The sequence below is a fragment of the Bufo bufo genome, chromosome 1 (assembly GCF_905171765.1).
Source record: "Bufo bufo chromosome 1, aBufBuf1.1, whole genome shotgun sequence".
NCBI lineage: Eukaryota > Metazoa > Chordata > Amphibia > Anura > Bufonidae > Bufo > Bufo bufo.
This window is the reverse complement of record NC_053389.1, coordinates 771,040,899-771,060,101: the sequence shown is the minus strand read 5'-3', so window position 1 is coordinate 771,060,101 and position 19,203 is coordinate 771,040,899. Positions and strand designations below refer to the sequence as shown.

Here is a 19,203-nt window from a genome sequence, read left to right as displayed (position 1 = left end):
TAAGAGAGTTAGTTTTGTTGTTGATTCTCGTAGGCCAGTTACGATTGAACCACCAGCACACACCAAGCCTGGAGGAACACTCAGCTACAGGCTTCAAGCAGAGACTAAATAGCCCAAGCAGCCACACCCACAAACCATAAACCCAGTGTTCACAAAACACTAGGAAGGGAGTTAACCCTTCCAACACCAGACAGAGGAAAGAAGCCACTTAAAGGGGAAGTGCACACACAAGCAAACTAAGCCACACGTTACCACCGGCAACAGCATGCGTGGCAACCATGTCACGGCAATCACCCAGAAGGCCGAGACACTGCCACCGCATGCTCTCACAGCAACACATTGCCGTGGGCAACCGCAAGTGTGGCAACATTGTCACAGCGTACACCATAGGCCGTGACAATCCCACCCTTACTAGAGCCAGGGAAAATGTGAAGTCTATTGATGGTAAACTGGTGGAACCCGACAGCAGACTTTGCTTCCAGCATATGGCTGTGAAGCACGACTTATTGTACCAGGTGGTAAAAAGGGGAGAAGATCTGGTGGAACAACTATTGGTTCCTAAAGTGTACCGACGAACGGTAGTAGATATTGGTTATGGTTATTTTATGGGGGGGGGGCATTTGGGAGCTGAAAAGACTACAGACAGAGTCCTTCAAAGGTTCTTTTGCCCTGGGGAACATAAAGATGTTAAAGATTATTGTGACACCTGTCCAGAGTGCCAAATTTCGGCTCCTAGGCCACACTATCGTAGTCCCCTAGTACCTCTACCAATCATTGAGATACCATTTGAGAGAATAGCCATGGACCAGGTGGGGCCTATTGTAAGATCTGCTCAAGGCTACCAACATATTCTCGTAATCATGGACTACGCTACTCATTACCCGGAAGCTATACCCTTACGTAATACGTCATCTAAGGCCATAGCTAAAGAGTTGGTGCAGGTGTTCAGTCGCGTGGGACTACCAAAAGAGATCCAAACAGATCAGGATACCCCCTTTATGTCACGCATCATGAAGGAGGTATGTAAACTGTTCCAAGTTAAACAGCTGCGTACCTCTGTCAAAAAATCAGACTGATGGACTGGTAGAGAGATTTAATAAAACTCTAAAAGCCATGCTTAAGAAAGTGGTACACAAAGATGGGAAAAACTGGGATTTCCTTCTCCCCTATCTCATGTTTGCCATTAGTGAAGTCCCTCAGTCATCTACGGGCTACTCCCCGTTTGAGTTGCTATATGGTCGCCACGCTAGGGGTCTGCTAGACATAGCAAAAGAAACCTGGGAAGAAGAAGCTACCCCCTATAGAAGTGTCATTGAACATATGGCACAAATTTAAGATCGTATATCTGCGGTGATGCCTATTGTACGAGAACATATGGCCCAGGCCCAGGCGACACAACAAAGGGTGTATAACCTCAGTGCCCGAGTACATACCTTTGTGCCAGGTGACAGGGTGCTGGTGCTGATCCCTACAGTAGAGAGTAAATTCCTGGCAAGGCCCCTTTGAGGTGATAGAGAGAGTAAATGAGGTAAACTATAAAATCCATCAACCAGGTAAGAGGAAGCCTGAGCAAGTATACCATCTCAATCTTATAAGACCGTGGAAAGATCGACTATCACTTGCTGCCGACAACCCCTTCCCACCAGAGCAGCGGTGCTCTGGGAAGTCCCTGTTTCCATGGAGCCCCTGCAACCTTCCAGAGGGTGATGGCTAAGATATTAAGGCCCCACAGATGGTACGCAGCAGCATATCTGGATGACATCATCATCCAAAGTCCAGACTGGGAATCCCATCTACCTAGGGTGCAGGAGGTTATCAATTCACTGTGTGAGGCAGGCTTCACAGCCAATCCTAAAAAAATGTGCCATTGGTCTTGAAGATGCTAAGTATCTGGGTTACATCATAGGCCAAGGCCTAGTAAAGCCCCAGTTAAACAAAATTGAAGCCATACAAAGATGGCCTCATCCGGTAAACAAGAAACAAGTCCGTGCCTTCTTGGGGATTACAGGCTATTACCGGCGATTTATATCTAATTTTGCGTCCCTTGCAGCCCCATTTACAGACCTGACAAAAGGAAAAGTCTCTGTCATGGTCAAGTGGTCACAAGAGGCTGAAAAATAATTTCAAACTCTAAAAACCCTCCTGTGCGCTCAGCCGGTGCTGATAACCCCAGACTTTAAGAAAGGGTTTGTCCTACAGACAATGCGTCTGAGGTGGGACTGGGGGCAGTACTGTCACTGCAGTGTCCTGAAACACACTGCCTAATGTTGTGATTGTATTTTTATGTAAACTGTCCTTGTGAACAGGTTCTCATTAAGTTGCATAGGGAGTGAGAGGTTCTAAGAAGCCTCCAAGGGCTAACTCTGCCCTACACTAAGTGTGTGTTCTGAGGGCAGGAAGAAGAAGGTGTGTGTGATGCCCGAGGACAACCTGCACCTCAGCAGCCATTCTTGTGAGTTATTCGAACTCCATACTTAGTTCTATGTACCAGCCCTAGAAGGGAAAAGATCACAGTATCCCCAGACAACCCAGAGAGGTAATGAAGATATTGACAAAGGAAGGTAACTGGCGTGTATCTGCCTCCAGCCTCCTTTGCATTAGGTGGAGAGATCTCAAGCTATCAGCTACCCACCATACTTAAAGGTAAAAGGATCATTTGTCTGAATATAGTATTCCTATAAAAGGAAACTGAAGTATAGTGTAACGGACCGTTTCAGCAGACAAGGGGTTAAAATCCGTTTAGGCGATATGCCCCTTTCTGAGAGACAGGCACAGCTACTGCAGAACACCAAACTCCCGACTGGATACAAAATAGCACTCCAAACTGGAACCTCACGAATAGCTGCTAGCAGACGAACAGGAATCAGCTTACACTCCTGGCAATCAGTCTCTAACAGCATACAGCGGATCCCCCCAATAACGAGACAAGGCTCCGTGTTGAGGGTCAAGCAGTGGTCTGACTGTACTTCAAGTACAGCCTCTTTTATTCATAAACCACAAACATAGTACTGCCCACAGGGTTTTGAAATACAACCAATCAGTAATTTACAATACATACAATGTAAGTACAGCAACCAATCGTTCACGCCCCCAGAGGACCAGAAGGGAGACTGCGACACAGGACAGATACAACATATCCCCACAATGCATCATGGTTTCCTCCTCTCTGTCCCGGAGACAACCGAGGAGCAATCCAATTATCTCTCAGGACAAAGGGAAATCGCCAATACACATGTGCAGACAACCGGACAGACATCACCATTTAAACACACAATGGGACAATGGCACAATGGGACAATAGAAACACACCCAGCATATTCCTCCCAAGCTGACAAGTTACACTTATTATAAATTGTTACAACTTTGTGAGTTTACATTGTCCATACATATAACTTACATCAATTTAAACAGTATAACTTGGGGACAAACCTATCCAAAATTCACTTGAATAGGTTCAGGGGTTTAAAAGTTAGTATGGGCCATAATCCTGAGGCAAGAGGCTTTTAAACAGGCCTCTCCAAAACCCAGTGGCGAGGTTGGTTTCGCCACACATCTCCCCCTCCCAGGGAAGACTAACCAGATACCTGACCTCACGGTCAGTACCTGAGTTAGGCTGGGTTCACACGAGCGTGTCCGGATTGGGTCCGGATGCGTCCCGGTGTGTTGCGGCAAACCCGCGCGAGTAGGAATGCAATTGCAGTCAGTTTTGACTGCGATTGCGTTCCGATGTTCAGTTTTTATCGCGCGGGTGCAATGTGTTCTGCACGCGCGTGATAAAAAACCGACTGTGGTACCCAGACCCGAACTTCTTCACAGAAGTTCAGGTTTGGGTTAGTTGTAGTGTAGATTGTATTATTTTCCCTTATAACATGGTTATAAGGGAAAATAATAGCATTCTGAATACAGAATGCTTAGTAAAATAGCGCTGGAGGGGTTAAAAAAAATAAACAAATTAACTCACCTTCTCCTCTTGTTCGCGAAGTTCCCGGTATGATGAGTTGTGGGCTAAAGGACCTTTGGTGATGTCAGATCACATGCTCCAATCACATGGTACATCACCACGGTGAGACTGGGCTCCCAATTCCCGGCACATCACTCGGCCGCTGGGGAATGGAGACTGGGCTCCCAATTCCCAAAAAATCATGCTGCTGCCGGGGGGCAGGAACAACTACCTCTGCCCCCTGTAACTCAGCCTGCCGCTGGGGAGGGAGGATGCTGCTCTCCTCTCCCTGCATTTCACACTGCCTTCCCGGCATATCACCCTGCTGCTGGGGGGCAGGAACAACTACCTCTGCCCCCTGTAACTCAGCCTGCCGCTGGGGAGGGAGGACGCTGCTCTCCTCTCCCTGCACTTCACACTGCCTTCCCGGCATATCACTCTGCTGCTGGGGGGCAGGAACAACTACCTCTGCCCCCTGTAACTCAGCCTGCCGCTGGGGAATGGAGACTGGGCTCCCAATTCCCTGCAATTCACACTGCCGCTGGGGAATGGAGACTGGGCTCCCAATTCCCTGCTGGACACTCTGCCGCTGGGGAGAGGAGACTGAGCTCTCTCTGTCCCGCAACTGTAACTTCCGATGGAGGTCCACCCAACGTGGCAGCTGACCGTCACCTTCTGCCCGGTATAGTAGGGTCTTGAACACTAGACTCCTCACGAACTTCACGGATTTCTCAGCTGGATTGGGTCCGAAGAAGTTCAGCCGCAACCACATCATACGGTCAAATTCCTCAACAGAGTATCTGTACTCCACTGCTGGTTCCATCCTGGTGCTTTTAGGGTCGCTGTACTGAGACATGCGTTGCCCTTAAGTTGTAAAATCCAAAGAAATGGTGTCTCCTGTAGCTGTCCTTCTGGCTGTATGAACGATCCCGCTGCTTGCCACCAATGTAACGGACCTTTTCAGCAGACAAGGGGTTAAAATCCGTTTAGGCGATATGCCCCTTTCTGAGAGACAGGCACAGCTACTGCAGAACACCAAACTCCCGACTGGATACAAAATAGCACTCCAAGCTGGGACCTCACGAATAGCTGCTAGCAGACGAACAGGAATCAGCTTACACTCCTGGCAATCAGTCTCTAACAGCATACAGCGGATCCCCCCAATAACGAGACAAGGCTCCGTGTTGAGGGTCAGGAATCTGGCACTGCTGGATCATCCTGACTACGGACTATAAAAACCAGTCACATTTTGAAAAGATGTTTTCTAGCTAAATAGTGCATCTTATAGTCCACAAACAACGTTAAGTAGGAAATGTAGGATGAGATCATGAGAGACATGAAACCCAGACCCCAACTCAAAATAAATTAAAAATCCAAAATTCATTTAGATTCTAGAAAAGACCCATAACTTAATTCAGGCCCTAGACTTATATTTTAATTCAGACCCCTATATTAATTCAACCAGGATGGAACCAGAATTTCTTTGTTTTAGGTAATGATTATTTTTGTTGTTACCTATGGTTCCTAAACTATCAGAGTTGAATCAAAAACTCCAACATTAACAGACATGTCAAGTGTGATGACAGGTCCTCTTTAAATCTGTGTGTGAACTGTCTGTTGAGAGCAACTGTTCAGAAAAGAAAATCTGAGGTTGAAATCTAGTGGCTTGATCATATTTTTTCATGTGACATAAAGACCAGAATGCACTGCCTTTTGCACTGCTGAGATTTGAACTCAGGATCTCCTGTTTACTAGACAGGCGCTTTAACCAGCTAAGCCACAGCACCACACCACTGACAGCCTGGAAGCCTGGAAGCCTGGAAGCCTGGAAGCCTTGAAGCCTTGAAGCCTTGAAGCCTTGAAGCCTGGAAGCCATCAAAATTTGAAACTATTCAACTGCACTTTTGGCCTGATGTTTAACACATTTGCCAGTGAAATAAGTAACACTCGACTGATTTCAGTGCGTTCTGCATGGAAAAGCAGAGGGTAAGCCTCATTGAAAGACGGAGGGGCTAAACATTTGCGCGCATCAGCAGGAATTAAAACTACACCATGCCCTTGTCAAAAATCCAAGGGTCAATTTGGATTTATGTCACATAAACAACTGTATTGCTCTCCTCTGGGTGGCGATAAAGTTGAATACTTTGGTGAATAATGGGATCCAATGACTCCCGTGCCCTGCCATTCACTTTCATAGGCCATAGGCCACTGCAGTTTAGTATTTGAGGGTATTGTGAAGCATAGCAGACACATTATTGGGGTAGAATAAGGATAATACTGTTGGGGCACCAAGATGGGGAGGATGATGGAAAAATGATGTACTGAAGATGTCTGTGTTGCAAACTTTGCAGAGACGAGGCGTGGCTAAAAGAAGTCATCATGGCGGTCTGGGCCAAATGGAGAATATGGGGAACCAGAATGTGTATAATCACAGCAGACATCACTGGATATAATAGGTATTTCATCTCAAATTTTGGCATTGGATCCTTTCAAGGCAAAGTGGGACCGTGGAGAAAAATCAACGCAGCCTCCCTACCCACCCCCTCCAGGTACCCATACCCAGGGGTGCGACCCGTGCCCTTACCAGTGGAAACCTGTTGCTGGTCAGATATAAGGACAAGAGGGATGTCCTTGTACTGTCCACAATTCATTGTAACGGCATCACCACTGTCCCTGTGCGAGGTACCGCGGCAACGGTCCTCAAGCACAATTGTATCGTCGACTACAATCGGTATATGGGAGGAGTTGATTTCTCTGATCAAGTCCTCAAGCCATATAATGCCATGCGCAAAACCCGGGCATGGTACAAAAAAGTTGCGGTCTACTTGGTACAGGTTGCCTTGTACAACTCTTTTGTGCTGTCCCAGAGCGCTGGCAACACAGGGAAAATTCCTTCAGTTCTATGAGGCAGTCCTCAAGGACCTGATCTTTTCTGACCGGGAAAGAGCAGGCCGGAGTACCTCTGGAACTGGAGGCGCCCGGATCGTCCCTGGCCAACACTTTCCAGGTGTGGTCCCCCATACTGGGAAGAAGGGACGGACCGAAAAAAGGTGCAGAGTGTGTCACAGGAGGGGGATACGGAAGGACACCACTACTCAGTGTGACACGTGCCCCGATCATCCGGGCCTCTGCATTATTGGTTGCTTCAGGGAGTACCACACTTCCATGGAGTACTAAATTTATATCACAATTTAGCCATTGACAATCGGATAAAAAACTATGGTTCTCAGACTTGAGACACTGAAACAAAAAAAAATAATTTTCTAAAATATTATTTAGTAAAACTAAACTAAATAAAAAAAGTAGACATATTAGGTATCGCCGCGTCCGTAAGACTCTGCTCTATAAAAATTCCCCTCCCTAACCCCTCAGATGAACACGGTCAAAAAATTTAATAAAAACTGTGCAAAAAAAGGTATATCTACCTAAGATAATCGGCTAAAAACTTTTTTTTAAAATGACTCAGACTATGGAGATACTAAAATGTATTTTATTTTGTTTATAAAAAGATAATATAGTGTAAAACATAAATAAATAAATAAAAAGTAGACATATTAGGTATCACCGCGTCCGTAAGAATCTGCTCTATAAAAATACCCCATGACCTAACCCCTCAGATGAACACGGTCAAAAAAATTAAATAAAAACGGTGCCAAAGCAGCAATTTTTGGGCAAATTTTCAATTTTAATCCGTTTTTTTTCCAGTAACAAAGCAAGGGTTAATAGCCAAACAAAACTTAATATTTATCACCCTGAATCTGCAGTTTACAGAAACACCCATATGTGGTCGTATGACCAAACGGCAGGGCGCAGAAGGAAAGGAACGCCGTATGGTTTCTGGAAGGCAGATTTTGATGGCCTTTTTTTTGGCACCATGTCCCATTTAAAGCACCCCTGATGCACCCCTAGAGTAGAAACTCCATAAAAGCAACCCCATAAAAGAAACTACACCCCTCAAGGTATTCAAAACTGATTTTACAAACTTTATTAACCCTTTAGGTGTTCCTCAAAAGTTTATGGCAAATGGAGATGAAATTTCTGAATTTCTATTTTTGGTAATCTTGCCTCACAAAAATGTAATATAGAGCAACCAAAAATCCTATGTACCCTAAAAATAGTCCCAAAAAACTTCCACCTTATCCCGTAGTTTCCAAAATGGGGTCACTTTTATGGAGTTTCTACTCTAGGGGTGCATCAGGGGGGCTTCAAATAGGACATAGTGTAAATAAACCAGTCCAGCAAAATCTGCCTTCCAAAAACCACACGGCGCACCTTTCCCTCTACGCCCTACCGTGTGCCCGTACAGTAGTGTACGGCCACATATGGGGTGTTTCTGCAAACTAAAGAATCGGGGCAATAAATATAGCATTTTGTTTGGCTGTTAACCCTTGCTTTGTTACTGAAAAAAATTGATTAAAATGGCAAATTTGCCCAAAAATTTAAATTCTCAAATTTATCTCCATTTGCCAATAACTCTTGTGCGACATCTAAAGGGTTAACAAAGTTTGTAAAATCAGTTTTAAATACCTTGAGGGGTGTATTTTCTTAGATGGGGTCACTTTTATGGAGTTTCTACTCTAGGGGTGCATCAGTGGGGCTTCAAATGGGACATGGTGTAATTAAACCAGTCCAGCAAAATCTGCCATCCAAAAACCACACGGCGCACCTTTCCCTCTACGTGCTACCGTGTGCCTGTACAGTAATTATGGCCACATATGGGGTGTTTCTGCAAACTAAAGAATTGGGGAAATAAATATAGCCTTTTGTTTGGCTGTTATCCCTTGCTTTGTTACTGGAAAAAATGGATTAAAATGGAAAATTTGCCAATTTTTTTTATCTCCATTTGCTATTAACTCTTGTGGAACACCTAAAGGGTTAACGATGTTCGTAAAATCAGTTTTGAATACCTTGAAGGGTGTAGTTTCTAGAATGGGTGGTTTCTATTATGTAAGCCTCACAAAGTGATTTCAGACCTGAACTGGTCCCTAAAAATTGGGTTTTTGAAAATTTCAGAAAAATTTTAAGATTTGCTTCTAAACTTCTAAGCACTGTAATGTCCCCAAAAACTAAAATGTAATTCCCAAAATGATCCAAACATGAAGTAGACATATGGGGAATGTAAAATAATAACTATTTTTGGAGGTATTACCATGTATTAAAGAAGTAGAGAAATTGAAACTTGGAAATTTGCAAATTTTTTCCAAATTTTGGTAAATTTGGTATTTTTTTTATAAATAAAAAGCGTTTTAAAGTTATCACCACTTAAAGTGACACTGGTCAGATTTGCAAAAAATGGCCTGGTCCTTAAAGTGAAATATGGCTGTGTCCTTAAGGAGTTTAGGCCATATTTTCCTTATGGGACAGATTGTCACATTTATGAATATTATCACATGAAAAAACCTCTTCATTCAAGGCAACCAAGTCCCTCTCAACAAGTTCCTGGAAGCGATCCAATGCAAAGGAACGTAACTGCACCGGATAAAAATCACGATTAGAGGTGATGAAATGATATGCAAAATTGTTACTGTCTCTTTCATTCTGAAGAGGACGACACTGTTGTATGTGAGAGAGATTAGAAAGTTCCTCAAAGGTAAAAGCCAAAGTGCTAGAAGTGCTGAGTTACTTATTTTCAGGCAGTGTGGATGTGCCAGTTTCCTCAAGCTTAGCGGATTCTGCTTGGTCAAAATGTTTTTTCAAAGTAAGGTTACGGGCCAGTTTGTTGACATCTAGGATGGTATGGTATAAATTAAAATGATAGGTGGGAGAGAAAGAGAGACCTCTAGACAGAATATCAATCTGTGATTGACTCAGGGATCGAGAGGAAATATTCACAACTTGTGATTTACTAATGGTTTCTTTGTGCGTGATGGATAGCGGTTGCTTCCTGGCGTGCTTGCGCCCGGCCCTGCGTTTTTTAGCCTCTTTTTATTGAAAGCATCTTGTTCACAAAAAATCGCTTTGTGTGGTCTGTTGCATATCGCCTGCTAGTGCGTTCAGCGATTCGGGAGCAGAGTTTAAGTTTAAGGGAACAATCAGATAAGATGTTATGCCACTGGGTTACGAAAACATCTAAATATAAAGTGGTAGGTTTTTTGTGTAATCTGAGTCCGCGAGGAATCATACTCTTTTCAATGTAGCGTTGGAGTGAGGTTAAATCCCATCAGGTGCGCATTTATTTAACTAGCAGTTTTTCCAGGGAGACCAGTTGGATTTTGAGCTCCAAAGTGTCCTGAGAATCCTTATCTTTGTTGTAAAAATCGCACCTATTTTTTTGAGACGTTCATTACAATCATCAATGACACGAAGAGATGCGTGATTCATGTTCAGCTATGTAATCCAACCGTTGGAAAAAATATATTTGCAATAGTGTGGGAATATTCAGCTGAGAACAAAAATCAAGGAGCAGCAAGCCAAAATTTCCAAGTGATGAATACACAAAATAAAAAGTCCAGAGGCTGCGCTCACCTGATATGTCTTGTAATGGAAGACTGTGCTTGGAAAAGGCACCAGGTAGAGAGCTAGTAAAAAATAAAGAAGGAGGTCCAGCTTCCAAAAAAAGATGATGATGTTCTTTATTCCAATACACACAAAGTAGTTAAAAATCCAACATAGCAGACAGGTCTACGCGTGAAAGACTGCATCTTTCATCCAAAGAGAAGACACTTAAAGCTTGCATTGTGTAAAAAGTTTCCCTACCGATTCCTACCGTAAACTATAGGCTACAGTGTAAGGCTAATTTCACAAGAGCTATTTTCACAAGAGCTATTTTCTTTTTTAATTTCACAAGAGCTTTCCATCCGGATGTGATCCATTTTGTGAATGGACAACATTCGGACTGAATCCTGACCGATTCCTTTCAATGGATATATGCACATTTGCGTTCAGGAAAGACAGCAGCATGTCCTATATTGTCTATTTTTCACACAGCCCTGTTCCCAAATAAATGAATGGGACTGAGTGAGAAATGGAAGACATCCAGATGCAATGTGTTTTTCAGGGATGGTTGCTAGGAGATGTTGAATGTTAATTCTTCCGTTTTTCTTCTCGAATGTTGAAAATGGATGTAAAATCAATAGAAAAACTGAAACTCTGAACTGAACACAATCACAGACAAAAATGATTCAACACTCATGAAAAACCATCATTTTGTTACATAACAGACCCTGAAATATTCTGTATCGCTCATGTGAAAGAAGCCTAAATGTTCTGGTAGAACACACACTATAGTGTCAATATCTTGGTAGACCACACACTAGAGAAGCACCTTTTTCTAACTGTTTCCTGTGACATCACTGATTATTTACATCCTAATTGACTAATTGACCAAAATTTTTCAGGATCAGTTCAGTTATGAAGTTACTTTCTGGGGCTTACATATTAGAAACCACCCATAAATCACCACATTTTAGAAACTACACCCCTCAAGGTATTCAAAACTGATTTTACAAACTTTGTTAACCCTTTAAGTGTTCCACAAGAGTGAATGGCAAATGGAGATGAAATTTCCAAATTTCACTTTTTTGGCAGATTTTTCATTTTAATCCATTTGTTCCAGTAGCATAGCAAGGGTTAAAAGCCAAACAAAACTCAAAATCTATTACCCTGAATTTGGGGTTTACAGATACACCCCATGTGTGCTCAAAAACTGATGTATGTGCACACAGCAGGCTTCATAGTGGAAGGGGCATCATATGGCTTTTGGAGATTTAGCTGGAATGGCAATTGGGAGCTATATCGCATGTGAAGACACTCTGAGGTGGCCCTACAGTGGAAACCCCCAAAAAGTCACCCCAATCTGGAAACTACACCCCTCAGGGAATATTTCAAGGTGTGTAGTGAGCACTTTGACCCATCGGGAGTTTCACAGAATTAGGAAACGCTTGGCTATGAAAATGAAATATTAAAATTTTTTCCATAAAAAGTTGCTTTACACCCACATTTTTCACTTCCACAAGGGGTAATTGGACAAAATGCACCCAATATTTTATTCCCCATTTCCCCCCGAATACGCCAACACCCAATATGTGCTCATAAAATGATGTATGGGTGCATGGCAGGGTCCAAAAGGGAAGTAGCACCATAGGGCTTTTGGAGGACAGATTTTGCAGGATTGACTTTTGGGAGCTATGTCGCATATAAAAACACCCTGAGGTACCCCTACAGTGGAAATCCCCCAAAACTTACCCCATTCTGGAAACTAAACCCTTCAAGGAATATTTCAAGATGTGTAGTGAGAACTTTGTCCTCAAAGGTAAAACATGGAATTGGCTGTGAAAATGAAAAATTAAATTTTTTTCAAGAAAAATGGACTTTAGCCCCAAATGTTTCCCTTTAAAAAGGGGGAACTGGAGAAAATGTACCCCCTAATTTATTGCCCATTTTCTCCTGATTACAGCAATACCCCATATGTGCTTGTATACTGCTATATGGGCGTACCACAGGGGTCAGAAGGAAAGGAGCACCAAATGGCTTCTGGAAGGCAGATTTCACTGGAATAATTCACAGGTGCCATCTTGCAATTGAACACACCCTGAGGTAAATTATTCCTTCACGCTCATGATAGAATCCAATCTCATTTTGGTGTTAAATATACATCTTCTAAAGGAGGTCACGATGCACACTTCTGAATAAGCCCTTATATAGAATTGGACCTTTTGGAACTTCAGGAAATCAACTTCTCGCTCCAAGAAATGATGACACATCTTCCCCGTATGTACTTAATCTATTGCTTGGAGTAGAACAGGGTATTTGTTTTGGTTAAAGATTGGAGCTGCATTTGATAGTACTACATTTGATAGTACTATTGAATAAAGGACAGTTTTTTCCATAAATTGTTGCGATCATAAAAAGAAAGTGAGGCACAATTAAGCTGTTTTACAATGAATTCACATCATTATCAACATTCCTCTGTGTTTAAATGCAGCTTGAAATAAGGAGAAAGTATTTTAAAAAAAATCAAAATGTGGTTGTAAGTGTTATTTTTTGTTTTCTTTTGTTTCATTAATCAATAGTACATGTAAAAAGTTCTAAAACACAAATAAGTCAAGTAAACAATGCTCCAGGTGAGGCTTGAACTCACAACCTCGGCATTGCTCAACAGTTACTGCTTTATAAGTACCGCGCGCTGACCGATTGCGCCACTGGAGCACTTGGGGCTTTTCAAGGAGACCAATATATCAGGCAATTATCGGGCACAAACGAAACGTTCCCAATAATTGTCTGATCGTCAGCGGAGATGAGGGCCGCATTTACATGCAGCATTCACCTCTTCTGTATAGTGACGAGTGATCGATACAGCGACGGCTTGTCTCCATAAAAAATCATGGTTCCTGGGCAGCAGAAGGCTGCTGTGGAAAAACGTTGATTTTGGGTTCCGGGAGAAAAACACCCTCACCCGATGAACGAGTGTTTGCTCGTTCATTGGGTGATCGGCGCCAGCTAATTATGAGGAACAAACGCTTATACAAACGCTCATCTCCGACAATGGGTCTGACTATGGGTCCATGTAAAAGGACCTTAAGTAAGGCGTGTCTAAGTTGCATCAATTATCAAAATCTGTAACCAAGTCAGCGGTCAGTGAAGATTATCTGATTTATAGCATCCTACTAGCCACCTACTTTCCTCTTATTGATGTGCTATATGGACAAAAGCATTTGGACACACCTCAATCACTGAATTCAGGTGTTTCATTGAGTCCCATAGCCGCAGCTGCAGGTGTATAAAATCTAGCACCTAGCCATGCAGTCTACCTTTACAAACATTTGTGAAAGAATGGGTCCTTTTTAAAGAGCTAGAATGGAAATTGCAAGCAACGAGGCCCTCTCGCTCAATATCAGTGTCTGACCTCACAAATGCTATTCTGGATCTATGGGCACAACTTCACACAGGCACACACCAAACTCTTGCAGAAAGCCTTCCCAGAAGAGTGGAAACTCTGTATTTGGAAAAGGGATTGTTCCTTAGGATGAAGCCTTTTTGGGACACACAAACTGTATTTCTATGGTCAGATTTCACACAATCTATTTAAATAGCAATCGGAAGAAACATCCAGTAAAGAATGCGTTTGAGCACTATTCCAGAGCTAAAACATGCCTCGAGTCTGTTCAAGCAGCACGGTAAGCAAACACCCCAGATGGGACTTGAACCCACAATCCCTGGCTTAGGAGGCCAGTGCCTTATCCATTAGGCCACTGGGGCTAATAGATTAGCTTGCGACTATGTTACTCAGTTTTCTGGTTCCATTTGCATTCCAGATGGAAAACAATCTTAACCATGTGCTTGATTTCCTTACACAAGAGAAAGGAGTTTATAGGAGTCTTGGTTTTGATCCCTTAGTCCATGACATATTTTAATACTGATGATGGAAATCTCATTGGGTTGCCAGAACCCTTGAACAATAAAGAATTCTGCTGCATTTCCCCTTCAAACATGTTAATATATCATGACGGGACCGGAGAGACATTGCTTTCCTTCTGCCGTTCTAAAACACAAATAAGTCACATAAACAATGCTCCAGGTGAGGCTTGAACTCACAACCTCGGCATTGCTCAACAGTTACTGCTTTATAAGTACCGCGCGCTGACCGATTGCGCCACTGGAGCACTTGAGGCTTTTCAAGGAGACCAATATATCAGGCAATTATCGGGCACAAACGAAACGTTCCCAATAATTGTCTGATCGTCAGCGGAGATGAGGGCCGCATTTACATGCAGCATTCACCTCTTCTGTATAGTGACGAGTGATCGATACAGCGACGGCTTGTCTCCATAAAAAATCATGGTTCCTGGGCAGCAGAAGGCTGCTGTGGAAAAACGTTGATTTTGGGTTCCGGGAGAAAGACACCCTCACCCGATGAACGAGTGTTTGCTCGTTCATTGGGTGATCGGCGCCAGCTAATTATGAGGAACAAACGCTTATACAAATGCTCATCCCCGACAATGGGTCTGACTATGGGTCCATGTAAAAGGACCTTAAGTGAGGCATGTCTAAGTTGCATCAATTATCAAAATCTGTAACCAAGTCAGCGGTCAGTGAAGATTATCTGATTTATAGCATCCTACTAGCCACCTACTTTCCTCTTATTGATGCGCTATATGGACAAAAGCATTTGGACACACCTCAATCACTGAATTCAGGTGTTTCATTGAGTCCCATAGCCGCAGCTACAGGTGTATAAAATCTAGCACCTAGCCATGCAGTCTACCTTTACAAACATTTGTGAAAGAATGGGTACTTTTAAAGAGCTAGAATGGAAATTGCAAGCAACGAGGCCCTCTCGCTCAATATCAGTGTCTGACCTCACAAATGCTATTCTGGATGTATGGGCACAACTTCACACAGGCACACACCAAACTCTTGCAGAAAGCCTTCCCAGAAGAGTGGAAACTCTGTATTTGGAAAAGGGATTGTTCCTTAGGATGAAGCCTTTTTGGGACACACAAACTGTATTTCTATGGTCAGATTTCACACAATCTATTTAAATAGCAATCGGAAGAAACATGCAGTAAAGAATGCGTTTGAGCACTATTCCAGAGCTAAAACATGCCTCGAGTCTGTTCAAGCAGCACAGTAAGCAAACACCCCAGATGGGACTTGAACCCACAATTCCTGGCTTAGGAGGCCAGTGCCTTATCCATTAGGCCACTGGGGCTAATAGATTAGCTTGCCACTATGTTACTCAGTTTTCTGGTGCCATTTGCATTCCAGATGGAAAACAATCTTAACCATGTGCTTGCTTTCCTTACACAAGAGCAAGGAGTTTATAGGAGTCTTGGTTTTGATCCCTTAGTCCATGACATATTTTAATACTGATGATGGAAATCTCATTGGGTTGCCAGAACCCTTGAACAATAAAGAATTCTGCTGCATTTCCCCTTCAAACATGTTAATATATCATGACGGGACCGGAGAGACATTGCTTTCCTTCTGCCGTTCTAAAACACAAATAAGTCAAGTAAACAATGCTCCAGGTGAGGCTTGAACTCACAACCTCGGCATTGCTCAACAGTTACTGCTTTATAAGTACCACGCGCTGACCGATTGCGCCACTGGAGCACTTGGGGCTTTTCAAGGAGACCAATATATCAGGCAATTATCGGGCACAAACGAAACGTTCCCAATAATTGTCTGATCGTCAGCGTTGATGAGGGCCGCATTTACATGCAGCATTCACCTCTTCTGTATAGTGACGAGTGATTGATACAGCGACGGCTTGTCTCCATAAAAAAATCATGGTTCCTGGGCAGCAGAAGGCTGCTGTGGAAAAACGTTGATTTTGGGTTCCGGGAGAAAGACACCCTCACCCGATGAACGAGTGTTTGCTCATTCATTTGGTGATCGGCGCCAGCTAATTATAAAGGAACAAACGCTTATACAAACGCTCATCCCCGACATTGGGTCTGACTATGGGTCCATGTAAAAGGACCTTAAGTGAGGCGTGTCTAAGTTGCACCAATTATCAAAATCTGTAACCAAGTCAGCGGTCAGTGAAGATTATCTGATTTATAGCATCCTACTAGCCACCTACTTTCCTCTTATTGATGCGCTATATGGACAAAAGCATTTGGACACACCTCAATCACTGAATTCAGGTGTTTCATTGAGTCCCATAGCCGCAGCTGCAGGTGTATAAAATCTAGCACCTAGCCATGCAGTCTACCTTTACAAACATTTGTAAAAGAATGAGTCCTTTTAAAGATCTAGAATGGAAATTGCAAGCAACGAGGCCCTTTCGCTCAATATCAGTGTCTGACCTCACAAATGCTATTCTGACCTCACAAAAGCTAGCATTTTGTAATTATAAAAAAACCCAGAGCAATGAAGATAAGGAAATCTACAAGATTAGGCAGAGAGAGGCCAAGCAAGTTATAAGAACTTCTAAAGCGCAGGCAGAAGAAAAACTAGCTCAGTCTATGAAAAAAGGGGATAAGACATTCTTCAGATATATAAATGAAAAAAGGAAATTAAAACAAGGAATAACTAAATTAAAAACAAAGGACGGAAGGTATGTAGAAGAGAATAAAGGGCTAGCCGACTGCCTTAATGAATACTTCTGTTCAGTTTTTAAAAATGAAAAAGGAGAAGGACCTCCACTAGAAAGAATGACTAATAAATCGTTTGATGCATGTATCTTTACAGAGGAAGATGTTCTAAGTTTGCTGTCTAAGGTGAAGACAAATAAGTCACAGGGGCCTGATTAGATACACCCAAAATTATTAAAAGAGCTTAGTGGTGAGCTGGCAAAACCGTTAACAGATTTATTTAACCAATCAGTAGTAACAGGAGTCGTCCCGGAAGATTGGAAATTGGCTAATGTCGTGCCCATTCACAAGAAAGGTAGTAGGGAGGAATCGAGCAACTATAGACCAGCGAGTCTGACATCAATAGTAGGCAAATTAATGGAAACCCTATTAAAGGATAGGATTGTGGAACATCTAAAATCCCATGGATTGCAAGATGAAAAACAACATGGGTTTACTTCAGGGAGATCATGTCAAACAAATCTTATAGATTTTTTTGACTGGGTGAATAAAATAATAGACGGTGGAGGTGCAGTAGACATTGCATATCTAGATTTTAGTAAGGCTTTTGACACTGTCCCACATAGAAGACTTATCAATAAACTGCAGTCATTTAGCATGGACTCCCATATTGTTGAGTGGATTAGGCAGTGGCTGAGTGACAGACAACAGAGGGTGGTAGTCAATGGAGAACATTCAAAACAAGGTCATGTTACCAGTGGGGTTCCACAGGGATCTGTACTGGGACCGATTTTGTTTAATATCTTCATAAGTGATATTGCAAAAGGCCTCGCTGGTAAGGTTTGTCTTTTTGCTGATGACACAAAGATAGGTAACAGGGTTGATGTTCCTGGAGGGAAACGCCAAATGGAAAAGGATTTAGGAAAACTAGAAGAATGGTCAGAACTCTGGAAACTGAAATTTAATGTGGATAAGTGCAAGATAATGCACCTGGGGCGTAAAAACCCAAGGGCAGAATATAGAATATTTGACACAGTCCTGACCTCAGTATCTGAGGAAAGGGATTTAGGAGTAATTATTTCAGAAGACTTAAAGGTGGGAAGACAATGTAATAGAGCAGCACGAAATGCCAGCAGAATGCTTGGATGTATAGGGAGAGGTATAAGCAGTAGAAAGAGTGAAGTGCTTATGCCGCTGTACAGAACACTGGTGAGACCTCACTTGGAGTATTGTGCGCAGTACTGGAGGCCATATCTCCAGAAGAATATAGATACTCTAGAGAGAGTTCAGAGAAGAGCTACTAAACTAGTACATGGATTGCAGGATAAAACTTACCAGGAAAGGTTAAAGGACCTTAATATGTATAGCTTGGAAGAAAGAAGAGACAGAGGGGATATGATAGAAACTTTTAAATACATAAAGGGAATCAACTCGGTAAAGGAAGAGAGCATATTTAAAAGAAGAAAAACTACCACAAGAGGACACAGTTTTAAATTAGAGGGGCAAAGGTTTAAAAGTAATATAAGGAAGTATTACTTTACTGAGAGAGTAGTGGATGCATGGAATAGCCTTCCTGCAGAAGTGGTAGCTGCAAATACAGTGAAGGGGTTTAAGCATGCATGGGATAGGCATAAGGCCATCCTTCATATAAGATAGGGCCGGGGGCTATCCATAGTATTCAGTATATTGGGCAGACTAGATGGGCCAAATGGTTCTTATCTGCCGACACATTCTATGTTTCTATGTTTCTATGTATGGGCACAACTTCACACAGGCACACACCAAACTCTTGCAGAAAGCCTTCCCAGAAGAGTGGAAACTCTGTATTTGGAAAAGGGATTGTTCCTTAGGATGAAGCCTTTTTGGGACACACACACTGTATTTCTATAGTCAGATTTCACACAATCTATTTAAATAGCAATCGGAAGAAACATCCAGTAAAGAATGCGTTTGAGCACTATTCCAGAGCTAAAACATGCCTCGAGTCTGTTCAAGCAGCATGGTAAGCAAACACCCCAGATGGGACTTGAACCCACAATCCCTGGCTTAGGAGGCCAGTGCCTTATCCATTAGGCCACTGGGGCTAATAGATTAGCTTCTGACTATGTTACTCAGTTTTCTGGTGCCATTTGCATTCCGGATGGAAAACAATCTTAACCATGTGCTTGATTTCCTTACACAAGAGCAAGGAGTTTATAGGAGTCTTGGTTTTGATCCCTTAGTCCATGACATATTTTAATACTGATGATGGAAATCTCATTGGGTTGCCAGAACCCTTGAACA

General features: G+C 42.7%; 7 non-coding genes across 7 annotated transcripts; all 7 read right to left on the bottom strand.

Moving 5' to 3' along the window:
• Positions 1–5,653: 5,653 nt before the first annotated feature.
• Positions 5,654–5,727, bottom strand: TRNAT-AGU. Its single transcript has one exon. It is a non-coding gene; the product is annotated as a tRNA-Thr (tRNA).
• Positions 5,728–12,994: 7,267 nt separating this feature from the next.
• On the bottom strand, positions 12,995–13,087 carry TRNAI-UAU. The gene is given in 2 exon segments: positions 12,995–13,030; positions 13,050–13,087. It is a non-coding gene; the product is annotated as a tRNA-Ile (tRNA).
• A 977-nt stretch (positions 13,088–14,064) lies between these two features.
• On the bottom strand, positions 14,065–14,137 carry TRNAR-CCU. The gene has a single exon. It is a non-coding gene; the product is annotated as a tRNA-Arg (tRNA).
• Positions 14,138–14,448: 311 nt separating this feature from the next.
• TRNAI-UAU lies at positions 14,449–14,541 on the bottom strand. The gene is given in 2 exon segments: positions 14,449–14,484; positions 14,504–14,541. It is a non-coding gene; the product is annotated as a tRNA-Ile (tRNA).
• A 976-nt stretch (positions 14,542–15,517) lies between these two features.
• Positions 15,518–15,590, bottom strand: TRNAR-CCU. The gene has a single exon. It is a non-coding gene; the product is annotated as a tRNA-Arg (tRNA).
• Positions 15,591–15,901: 311 nt separating this feature from the next.
• Positions 15,902–15,994, bottom strand: TRNAI-UAU. Its single transcript is given in 2 exon segments — positions 15,902–15,937; positions 15,957–15,994. It is a non-coding gene; the product is annotated as a tRNA-Ile (tRNA).
• Positions 15,995–18,931: 2,937 nt separating this feature from the next.
• TRNAR-CCU lies at positions 18,932–19,004 on the bottom strand. Its single transcript has one exon. It is a non-coding gene; the product is annotated as a tRNA-Arg (tRNA).
• Between the last annotated feature and the right edge of the window lie 199 nt (positions 19,005–19,203).